We start from the raw sequence: 10,999 nt of genomic DNA on the forward strand, positions 1-10,999 counted from the left end.
ATTGCTGCTGGAACCCACCATGACAGTTGTTGATTGAAAGAAGAAAATCTACTCTAGCGCAACTTGTGGCAATGCTGAGAATGCAGCGCATTCTTGCGTTGTGTTATCAATTGAGTGCTGACACATTTCACAACGCAATGACGAGTGAAATCGAGCTTGCGTAGCAAGGTGCGTCTGCATTCACGTACTTGCGATGAGTATGTGTGGGCCTTTAAACTCAATTAAACTGCAATTTTTCACACTCAAATTTAAAAGCTCACCATTCACACATACTGTGGACATACTGTAATTGCAAAAAAAAAGTCTAATTTTTCAGAGAACCACCCAAATAAAAGAAAAAGACTCCAATTATTGATAAATAATATAGTATGTGTTTATAATCTTATAATAAACCACATTTTTTTTTGTTTTTTTTTTTTGTTACTTTGTTAACATGTGATTCTGGTTCTGTTAATTCTACCTCACTTTGAAAAGTCTAATTTTATTCCACTTGGTGGTGGAAAGCATAAAAAAAAAAATAATTTTCTCTATCACATTCCATCACAATATACAGATCTAAAATGTAGGTGGCAGTCTAACACATTTTAGCCCTCACAGATGTGCTCGTCCATAGACATTCAGTCTCATTTTCAGTTCAAGCACTACCCTTGTTGTTTCACTGAACATCTCGGCCACTGAGTGGACTGGAAGTTCAATCAAGGTGTCATTAGAGAGGTGTGTCAGTGCCAATGGCATGAGTAACTTGCACATCTACAGCACCATTAATGCAGAAAGATATGTACACATTTTAGAGCAACATATGCTGTAATCAAGACTTCTTTCCAAGGAACGTCTCTGTATTTTCCAGCATTTACAAGGGCATACAGCAGCTGCGTATACAGAGTGCTAGATTGGCCTGCCTGCAGTCTAAGTATAAGTAAATTGCTCACCTCGTGCTGGCCCAGGGGCGGGATTGGGGCCTGTGTGCTCACCTGGGTCAGGCCAGTCAAAGTCATTCGCCTCATCCCTGGGTCACCTGTCTCAGGGCCACTTCGAAGCCCACCCGGGGTTCTTGGCGGCCGGCTGACGGGCAGGCAGTGCCGCCTTTCTGAGGGAGGGTCTTCTCAGAGGCCGGTGTGCAGGCTCTGATGGTAGGGGAGCCGGGGCCGACACCGCAGGAGGACGGCCCTGGCAAGAGGCAGACGGGGCGCGAAACTTCGGAGGCCTGTAGGCGGCTAAGTCGCGCCACGGCAGGATGTGTTTGATGGCCTCCGTCTGCTTCCTCACCATCGAGAACTGATGGGTGAAGTCCTCGACAGTGTTGCCAAAGAACCTCCCTTGGGAGATGGGCGCATCGAGAAAGCGGACCTTCTCGGTGTCACGCATCTCCACAAGGTTGAGCCACAGGTGCCGCTCTTGGATCACCAAGGTGGACATCGTCCGGCCCAGGTTGCAGCTGTGACTTTCATCGCCCGTAGAGCGAGGTCGGTCGTGGTGCACAGTTCCTGCATAAGCCGTGGGTTGGTCCTACCCTCGTGCAGATCTTTAAGCGCCTTGGCCTGGTGGACCTGCAGGATAGCCATGGCATGCAGGGCGGAGGCGTCCTGACCCGCGGCATTGTAAGCCTCCGCCACTAATGACGAAGAAAACTTACACGCCTTGGAAGGGAGCCTTGGTCGATTCCAGGTGGCTGCGCACTGCGGGCATAAATGCACCGCCACAGCATGCTCTACCTGGGGAAGCTCGACATATCCCTTAGCCACTCCGTCGTCGAGGGTAGTTAGGGTGGAAGAGCCCATGAAGCGTGTATGGGCAGAGAAAGGCACCTTCCACGACTTCGTGAGCTCCTCCTGCACTTCCGGGAAGAAGGGCACGGGGGCGGGGCGCGGCCGTGAGTCGTGCTCTGAGCCCAGAAACCAATCATTCAGCCACGAACGCTCAGGGCAGGGTGGAGGGTTTTACTCAAGCCCGATGTTCGCAGCTGCCCGGGCAAGCACGGCTGCCAACTCAGTGTCTGCCTCATCCTGAGCTCTACCGCCCAAGAGCGGGAGCTCAGAAGATTCGTCCGCTTCCAAAAGCAGAAGCCCACCCTCCGATGTTGCGACCGATAACTCATCCTCGTCGCGAGCCCTGAACGAGACATTAAATCTGCCCTGAGGTGAACCGCCTGCATCGCTCGTGAACTCTACCGGGCAGAATGAGCGTGCTGGAGGATGGGAGGACCACGGGGACTGAGCCGGCGGAAACGCTCCCATATCCACATCCAGATCGCAGAGTTCTCGGTGCTCGCCGACCCAGCCGCCTGAGTTTCAACCCAGGTCGAACCGGGTCGGGAAGCACTCGCGGTGGCTCTCTGCTTCACAAAGAAGGAAGAGAGCCATGACCACAACGTTCTCATGGGCATGTTCACACAGTGAGAACAAGACCCCTCCACAAAAGCTGCCTCGGCATGCTGGAGACCCAAGCACTCGAGACAGATTTTGTGGCCATCCGGTGGGGAGAGATAACGGCCACACCCAGTAGCACAAAGGCGAAAGGACATCTTTAAAAAGACACCAATCGTTTGTGCGAGCTCTTTTAGAGAAAATATACTCTTTTGAATGTACTCTTTTTTTACACCTGTGGACTCAACACTTGACCGTGCGAGGGTGACCACTGATACACGCTGTAATTCCAGCAGCAGATAGCGAGGTGACGGGACGAACACACACATGCGCTCGGCTCCGAAGAACAAGTCTGAATGAGTGGTGCACGCCATCTCCTTTTATACCCGTATGTCTGGGGCGGAGAGCGGCATGCAAATTCCACTCGCCAATTTTCATTGGCCTTTTCTGAATAAAGAAAATGTGATTGGGGCTCTCAAGAGCAAACCCCTAGTGTCACTACATCGACACAATGTCGAGCGAGTGACAGAAAGGGAATCATAATTACACAATTATCATAAGACTTTGTGTTTAAAGGCGTTCATTTTGTGGCAAGATATCTTGTGTGAGTACCTTAAATTGTTTCAATGAGTGGAACCATTTGCAGAGTTCACACACACTTTGCATTTTGTTCCCATTATCAGTGCTTGCAGGAAAAAAATTGTAGTCCATTAATTCTGAGAAAAAAGTTAAGGACCAAGGCTCGTCACTGACCTTTATTGTATCTCTAGTTAGAGTTTATAACTTGTTTGGGTATATAGTTGTATGGGAATTTTTTTCTCTATAGCAGTACAATTATGTACCCAAAATGAGTTATAAACACTAAATAGAGGAGCAAAAAGGTCCTCTTGAGGGTACCAACCCCAGTGTCAGATCCTACATTAAAAGGTACAGTTTAGTATTTTTTTTCCTGTTAGTGTTTAATATGAATTATGGTGATATGATCTGTATTGATTGAATTAGATTTTTTTTAATTCACACATTAACAAGATAACACACAAGTTTAAACCTGTGTACAAGACTAAATACTATTTCTACAGTCCAATAATATGTTTTCTAAATAGCTGCATTGTCTGTAGTCTAAAGGTTAAAGAACTGATAAATGAAGTGTTGTGGGTTCAAAGTCTTTCAGGGTTGATTCATGAGCTATCGCCATTGTGCTTTTGATCAAGACACTGAACTTTACGTTCCTCCAGGGGGACTGGATTTGTAATAAGTGTCAGTCAGTTTGGATAAAAGTGTCTGCTAAACGACAAATTAGAAATCTGTAAATAATAACCTAAATTGGAACAGTAAGGTGTTACTTGAGGTCAGATGTATATCGAAAGATCTGTTTAAAAGTTCAACACTAGATAAATTGTATTGAAGACATTTTGAAAGCTTGCACATTCAACTACTAATTTATGTGAAGCCATGTGATTGAACTCCAGATCTACCAGAATATATGATGTCCACTCATTGAGTACTTACTCAATGGAGTGGATCAGAGCCATGAACATCTCAACACTAGATAACTTCTCTTCTTCTGTGTTTCTCTGATGAAATCAAGTAACAATTTAAATTGATTTAATTCAGCACCTTTATTTATAAAGCAAATTAAAACAAAAATTGGCTCACCTTTCTCATCTCTACAGAGTGTTGGATGTCTTGAATCTTCTTCATTCTGTCCTGGATCATCTGCTGCATTTCTGTCTGTGTCTTTACCAGTTGATTCTATAGACAGAGAACAACACAGACGTTTCACATGTCATTATCATTGTTGTTGATGATATTTATTCATTTACTCATTCATTTTTTTTCTAGGTCACTGACTTCATCCAAACTTTCTCCTGGTTGCTCTTTGATTTGGTGATGTTTAAGATTCTGCCATTGCTCTTTCTCTCTTTAAGCCAGTTTAGGACACAACACTCCAACTTCTCTTTTCACAGCATGAAACATGACCAAAGAGTTTGAAATATTAAAGACATGTCAGACTGAAGTTGTTAAAATTTTGGATGAGAAGCAGAAAGCAGCAGAGAAACAGGCTGAAGATCTCATTAAAGAGCTGGAGCAGGAGATCACTGAGCAAAAGAGGAGAAACTCTGAGCTGGAGCAGATCTCACATACTGAAGATCATCTTCATCTCCTACAGGTCAGTGTCCATCTCTCTCATCAATGAGAATGATTAGAAAACACTCCTCTTGCTGTAGATTTACTCGTCCCTGTACAACCCTAAAAACACTAAGAACTGGACTGAGATCAGTATTAACACTCATGTGAGTGTGGACACTCTGAATAGAGCTCTGACTCAACTTAAGAACACTCTAGATGACAAACTCACTCAAAATGGTAAGTAAATATCAAATACAGTGTAGTTTTCTTTTCTTTTCTATAAACAACTGATCATGTTTTATTGTGATTTGTGTTGACAGTATTGAGGAGGATGCAGCAGTATGCAGGTACAGTGTGTGATCAACACTGTTCTCTCATACACACTTACAATACTTTACATTTATATTCTGACAGCTGACTTACTGCAATACAGTTTCATTATATTCTGTATTTAATATTACATATATCAAAATGTTTGTATTCTGAAGTGATTGATATTCTCTAATCTCTCTCAGTGGATGTGACTCTGGATCCTGATACAGCTTACCCAAATCTCATCCTGTCTGATGATGTAAAACAAGTGAGACATGGAGACATTATACAAAACCTACCAGATAAACCAGAGAGATCTGATCCATGTGTCTGTGTCTTGGGAAAGAAGGGATTCAGCTCAGGTAGATTTTATTTTGGGGTGCAGGTGGAGGGAAAGTGGGATTTAGGAGTGGCCAGAGAATCCATTAACAGGAAGGGACAGATCACACTGACTCCAGTGAATGGATTCTGGACTGTGATTCTGAGGAACGAGAATGAATATAAAGCCTGTGAAAATCCTCCTGTCTCTCTGTGTGTGTAAGAGATGGTTGGTGTGTTTGTGGATAATGAAGATGGTCTGGTCTCCTTTTACGATGTGTAGTCCAGCTCTCATATCTACTCTTTCACTGGTCAGTCTTTTACTCAAACACTCTATCCATTCTTCAGCCCAAGTCTTGATAATGAAGGTAAAAACTCAACTCCACTGATCATCACACCTGTTAGTTGCACCAAATGAATTTACACCCCAAATCTGAAATATAAATGAAAACTAGATTTTTACATTCTCTGAACAAAATATAGAGGTGCTTGTTGGTGCAGAACTTGCCAGCATACTGTAATGTCAGGCAAATATTTTTTGATTGCCAGATGAAAAGTCTGATAACTTAGAAAAGTAATATCACAACTCTCCGCAACAAGATGCTCAGTTTGAGTTATAATTTATTCCTGTAGAACAAATTATTCATAGCACAAATTCTGTTACTCACTGAAGTGCAATACTTAATGTAAAGAGTTTGTTCAAATCACTAACCCTAAATATGAGCAATAGTGATACCTGTCTTAGAAAACCCCATTAATAATAATGAATTTTACAACTAAGAATCTGTATACATTAAATATGCATTCTTTTAACCCTTGTGCTGTCTTTAAATGTTTTACCTAATTTGGTCTTCCCGGTCAAAAATGACCGGCCATTAAAAATAGCTTATAAATCTCTCATTATGCAATATTATTACCACAAATTGGATTCAATCTTTTTGTCAACTCGTTTTCATTCAGTTAGGACAGGTTTTGTATTTCTTTTTAGATCTTACTGATCTCAGACCTCACTGACCTGAACTTATGCACCTCGGTTTTTGAGTGAAAAAAAAAAAAAAAAAGGATTATTTATGGATAATTTTGGCAATATTAAAGAAAATATGAAAACATGCTGTACTATATATCACACTAGAGTGCTTTAATGTTTAAATAGGAAGTTTGTTTTGAAACACTTTTATTTAGTAATTGCACAAAGTCACACTAATGGTGTTCCCAGTCAAAAATGACAGCCTATTAAAATTGCTTATAAATCTCTCAATATGTAATATTATCACCAAATATTGGATTAGATCTTTTTGTCAGCTTGTTCTCTTTCAATTAGGACAGGTTTTGTATTTCTTTTTGGAACTTGTTGATCATAGGCCTCATTGACCTGAGCTTATGCACCTCAGTTTTTGAGTGAAAAAAGCATTCTTGGCCATTGTGCTGCCACAAAGTAAATGATGAGCAAGGCCCTATGAGGATTTACGTATATACCTTAGCTGTGGGAAAGCTTCTGTATATTAGTAAACATTAGCCGTGTTTCCACTATCGGGCAAAATGAGCATGTGCTAGTGTGTGCCAGGGCCAGTTGCGTTCCCACTGTCACTTCCGGGGTTTCATTGTGTCTCCTTGGGGCTTTGGCCCGCTGATTACCCTTGGGCCAAACAAGGCCAACTGGTGATAGAGGCGGGTACAATGTCAAAGGCAGTTTCACCAAACCTGTCAGGAAATGTATCCAGCGCACAATGGTACAGGTTCGGAAAAAAAATGCGGGCACAAATCTGTTAAAATGCACAATGGACAAAGCAGTGCCCAAAGAAATTACTTTCCATGGTTCGTTGAGCTTTCATAGACAGTATAGTGGGACATCGTTCCGCTGTTAGTGGAGAGACCATTTGGGACATCATGGCTGTTACAGTCAATGAGTTGTTATCGCTAATTTATCTTGCTAGCTAGCTAGCTAGGGTTTGTCTTAGTAGTTTTGTCAGTCTCTCTCTCTCTCTGTCTTCTCTGGTGTCTGGCTTCCTTTTAAACTCTCCAGCACCCTCACTAGAACAAGAAACAGGTAACTCATTATAAACAGGTGACAATCCTTACCGTTCTCACACACTAATGCTCGCCATTCACACACTAATGCTCGACCACACCCCCGCCACCACAACATTGTTATAATATTTTGTCTGAAAGGTGTGATGAAAGAAAGATTATATTGGAAAGGGGTCACTGTGGGACAAAGAAAGTTCAGGTGTGTGTGTATGTGTCTGTGATAATGTTGGATGGATAAATGGATGTGGGAACACCACAAGTGTGACTTTGTGCCATTTTGTACAAAATAAAAGCATTTCAAAACAAACTTCCAAATAGGGACGTTAAATATTTTAATAATATTTAATCGTTTATGAGATATATGAAAAGACAAGATATGTGTCTATTATAGGCTTATCTGTATGCCCAAAAAGAGTATTTGAAGTTGTTTCCGCTGTTATGAGGAAATAATCCAGCAGGACGCGGCGGCACGTCCATCGACCCCAGAGGGTTAAGTATAAAATGGATAAATTTGTTGAGAACTTTTCTCCTCTGATTCATTGATATTCACCTTACCAGATTATATTTAGCTCCTGTTATAAGGAAAATCTATTCTTGTGAAACTGTGCATATTGCTAGTTATTTTCATTGAGATGGTGTCCAATTCATTCAACAAAAAACAAATTAATATGTTGCTCCTCTCAGTAATTTAATTGTTGGGGGTGGGGGGTGTTCGCAGGAGAGGGGGTCATTTGGGATTTTGAATGATAAATAGGGTTCTCCTGGAAAAAAGGTTGGGAACCACTGCTCTAAATCAAACTGTGCCAGTGTATTTCTAACTCAAATCGCTATACAATATGGAGGGTCAAATTACTAAAAAATTAAATAATTAAATAATTATTGAAATATTTAAATAAATTACTAAATACATAATGAAATTGTTAAAAAACTATAAAAGTATTAGATTCATCATTAAATCAATAAATAAATCAATAAATGTCCCTTGTATTTCATTTTAGCTTTAGTTTGTGTCCATTTTCATTTTACCATTATCTTTGAGTTGATTTTTTATTTAAGCACAAGCTTCTGGTCTTTTCATTTTCATTTTCAGGGTTACGGCTATTAGCACGTCACTCATTGACAGTGAGTGTACTTGATTTTCGTAATCTGATTATGTAATCCAGATTATATGTAATCCGTTACTACCCAACACTGCTAGATTTAATTACTTTAACTAGTTTACTCCCCTGAAATACTGTCAGAATGTTATTAACAGCATGTCATTTGATCTGTGCAGTTATTTTGTCATTGTAACGAGGTTCTTAAAATGGTCAAGGAGGAAGCGAGAGCCTTCTGAACAGTCAACGTAAAACTTTAATAACAAACTGAACTCAAACATAACAAACCGCAAAGCAAACAAAGACGCAAACACACAGCTTTGTGCGCCTCTCTCTCTCTCTCCCGAACTGGTGTCTCCGGCTCTCCCCCCATCTCTCATCACGGCCTGACCACACCCCCTTCCTCGTCACACTTCTCCACCACCAGATTCAGGCCAGGGAGACCTCCGGCCTGACTTACTCCATCCCCTTCCTAGAGCGGAGGTGTTGAACTTTCGGCCATCCTTCCTCTGGCTGGCATTCCCCGCCTCCTGGGAAACTGAGAGAGACGAAGGGAGGGAGAGGGAAGAGGAGCGAGCAGGAGAGACAGAACTAGAAAAAGAGAGAAAAAGTGGCTCACTGGTCCCCGGACACGCCATAGCCTGGCCCTTGGCCAGCTGGTCCTCCGCAATGCCGGGCGATGGCACCGGACGGCAACAAGCTCCCCCTTGGCAGACAGCAGCAGGCTCCTCCGCTCCTGGCAGACAGCAGAGAGCTCCCCCGCCCCCCTTTCCATCCACAGTACTGCCGCTCAATGGATGTTTTTTTTTTTTTGGCACCAACAATCATGCCACACTCCAAATCACTGAGATCACATTTATACCCATTCTGTTGGTTGATGTGAATGTTAACTGAAGCCCTTGACCCGTATCTGCATAATTTTATGCACTGCACTGCAGCCACACTATTGGCTGATTAGATAATTGCATGGATGATTGTTGGTGCTAGACGGGCTGGTTTGAGTATTTCTGTAACTGCTGATCTCCTGGGATTTTCACAAACAACAGTCTCTAGAATTTACTCCTAATGGTGCCAAAAACAAAAAACATCCAGTGAGCGGCAGTTCTGTGGATGGAATGCCTTGTTTATGAGAGAGTTCAACAGAGAATGGCCAGACTGGTTCGAACTGAAAAAGTCTATGGTAACTCAGATAACCGCTCTGTATAATTGCGGTGAGAAGAAGAACATCTCTATAATGCTATTCAGAGATGCGGGTTGGCACACAATATGAGGAAGGTGGTTTTAATGTTGTGGCTGATGGTGTATATTAAAAATATAGCTGGTTAATTTTTCGTTATTGCTGTTTTAATCAGGCTACTTGTCCGGTCGAACAAGTAAAATTCTCTTTTACTTGCCCATTAAAAAATCCACGTCCCGGACAAGCGTTAATATCGAGCCCTGCACTCCAAACATCAGCAATGATATTAGAGTTAATATAACGTTTTTTTCCTCTGTTGTGAACACTTCTGTATAAAATAATGCAGAGTTCTAATTAAAACAGTCTTTGAGTGTAATGAAAAATAAAGTATTTTCAGCATCTTTTACAGGCTCGAGTGAGCATCATGGATCATTCGTGATCGGCAGTCAGAGAAATGAACAAAGTTGAAGTTTAGAAAATATGTCGATTATGTTGAAGTGGCCAATTAAATTACTGAAGTGCTCAAATTAACCAAACCATTTGGTTTTCAAAATTATGAAGGGGGTGCATTTAAAAACTTATAACGCTTCCCTTTTCTTCAGCATCAGAGCGTCAACTGACACAGCCGTTCCAGATCATAATGAGGAGCATGCAAAGTACTCCGGTTCTCTATGCACACTACTCTAGTCACTTCAAAGAGAAATGTCTCGTGCACCCATTCAAAAAAAAATCTCTTTCATCCACAAAGGCAAAATAATATAAAAAATAACCATTTACTAAAGTAAAATGTTTGGCAGATGAGATAAATTGCCATTTTTTTTTATCAGATATGCCATGAAATTAAAAAAAGAGCTGCAAAATCCTTTGTGTGTGTCATATTTAGGTGTAGTGTCATTTTCAATAAGTGCATAAATAACTTGTTAATTCATGTGATTTATCAGAGAAACACAGAACAGGAGAAATCATAGTGTTGGTATCTTCACGTCTCTAATCCGCTCCATTTAGAGAATACTAAAAGCCAATGTCTGTCATGTTATGGGGGTGTGTCAGTGCCCATGGCATGGGTAACTTGCACATCTGTGAGGGCACCACCATTTTTATTATTATTCACCAGAAGAAGTTAGAGCCACAATGTATGTGATGACAGGGTACGTGTCCATATACTCATACTTTCCTTTGCATGCCCTCGTTTCAATTTAGAGCACTTTATTATCTAATCAATGTGCTTTAAAGTGACGATTAAATCTACAGTAGATGAATATTGTCAGTTAGGACAGACATAGATAAAGCAATCCCCACAAGGTGTCAGTGATTGTATACTGTATATTCCACCTCCAGAGGAGGCGGTTGTGCTCTTGAACCCTCCAACATCACTCACGGTGGAAAAAACAAAATATCGGTGAACTGTTGTCATTGATTTTTGTTGATAACCACAGTTCTAAAAGCAAATATATGGGCTATTGATCGGCAAAACCGATAAATCAGTCAACCTCTAATCCAGAGATGTTGAATGGTTAAGATTTTATCACCATAGAATCATTTGACTTTTTTAATGCAAGAAAGTCTTTTCAGTC

At 41.4% G+C, this 10,999-nt stretch overlaps 1 pseudogene; it reads left to right on the plus strand.

The window, feature by feature from the left end:
* The first annotated feature begins 4,338 nt into the window (after positions 1-4,338).
* LOC127420190 (pyrin-like) lies at positions 4,339-5,541 on the plus strand (annotated as a pseudogene).
* Positions 5,542-10,999: the final 5,458 nt, after the last annotated feature.

Source organism: Myxocyprinus asiaticus, chromosome 29, assembly GCF_019703515.2.
Source record: "Myxocyprinus asiaticus isolate MX2 ecotype Aquarium Trade chromosome 29, UBuf_Myxa_2, whole genome shotgun sequence".
In the NCBI taxonomy this organism is placed as follows: Eukaryota; Metazoa; Chordata; class Actinopteri; order Cypriniformes; family Catostomidae; genus Myxocyprinus; species Myxocyprinus asiaticus.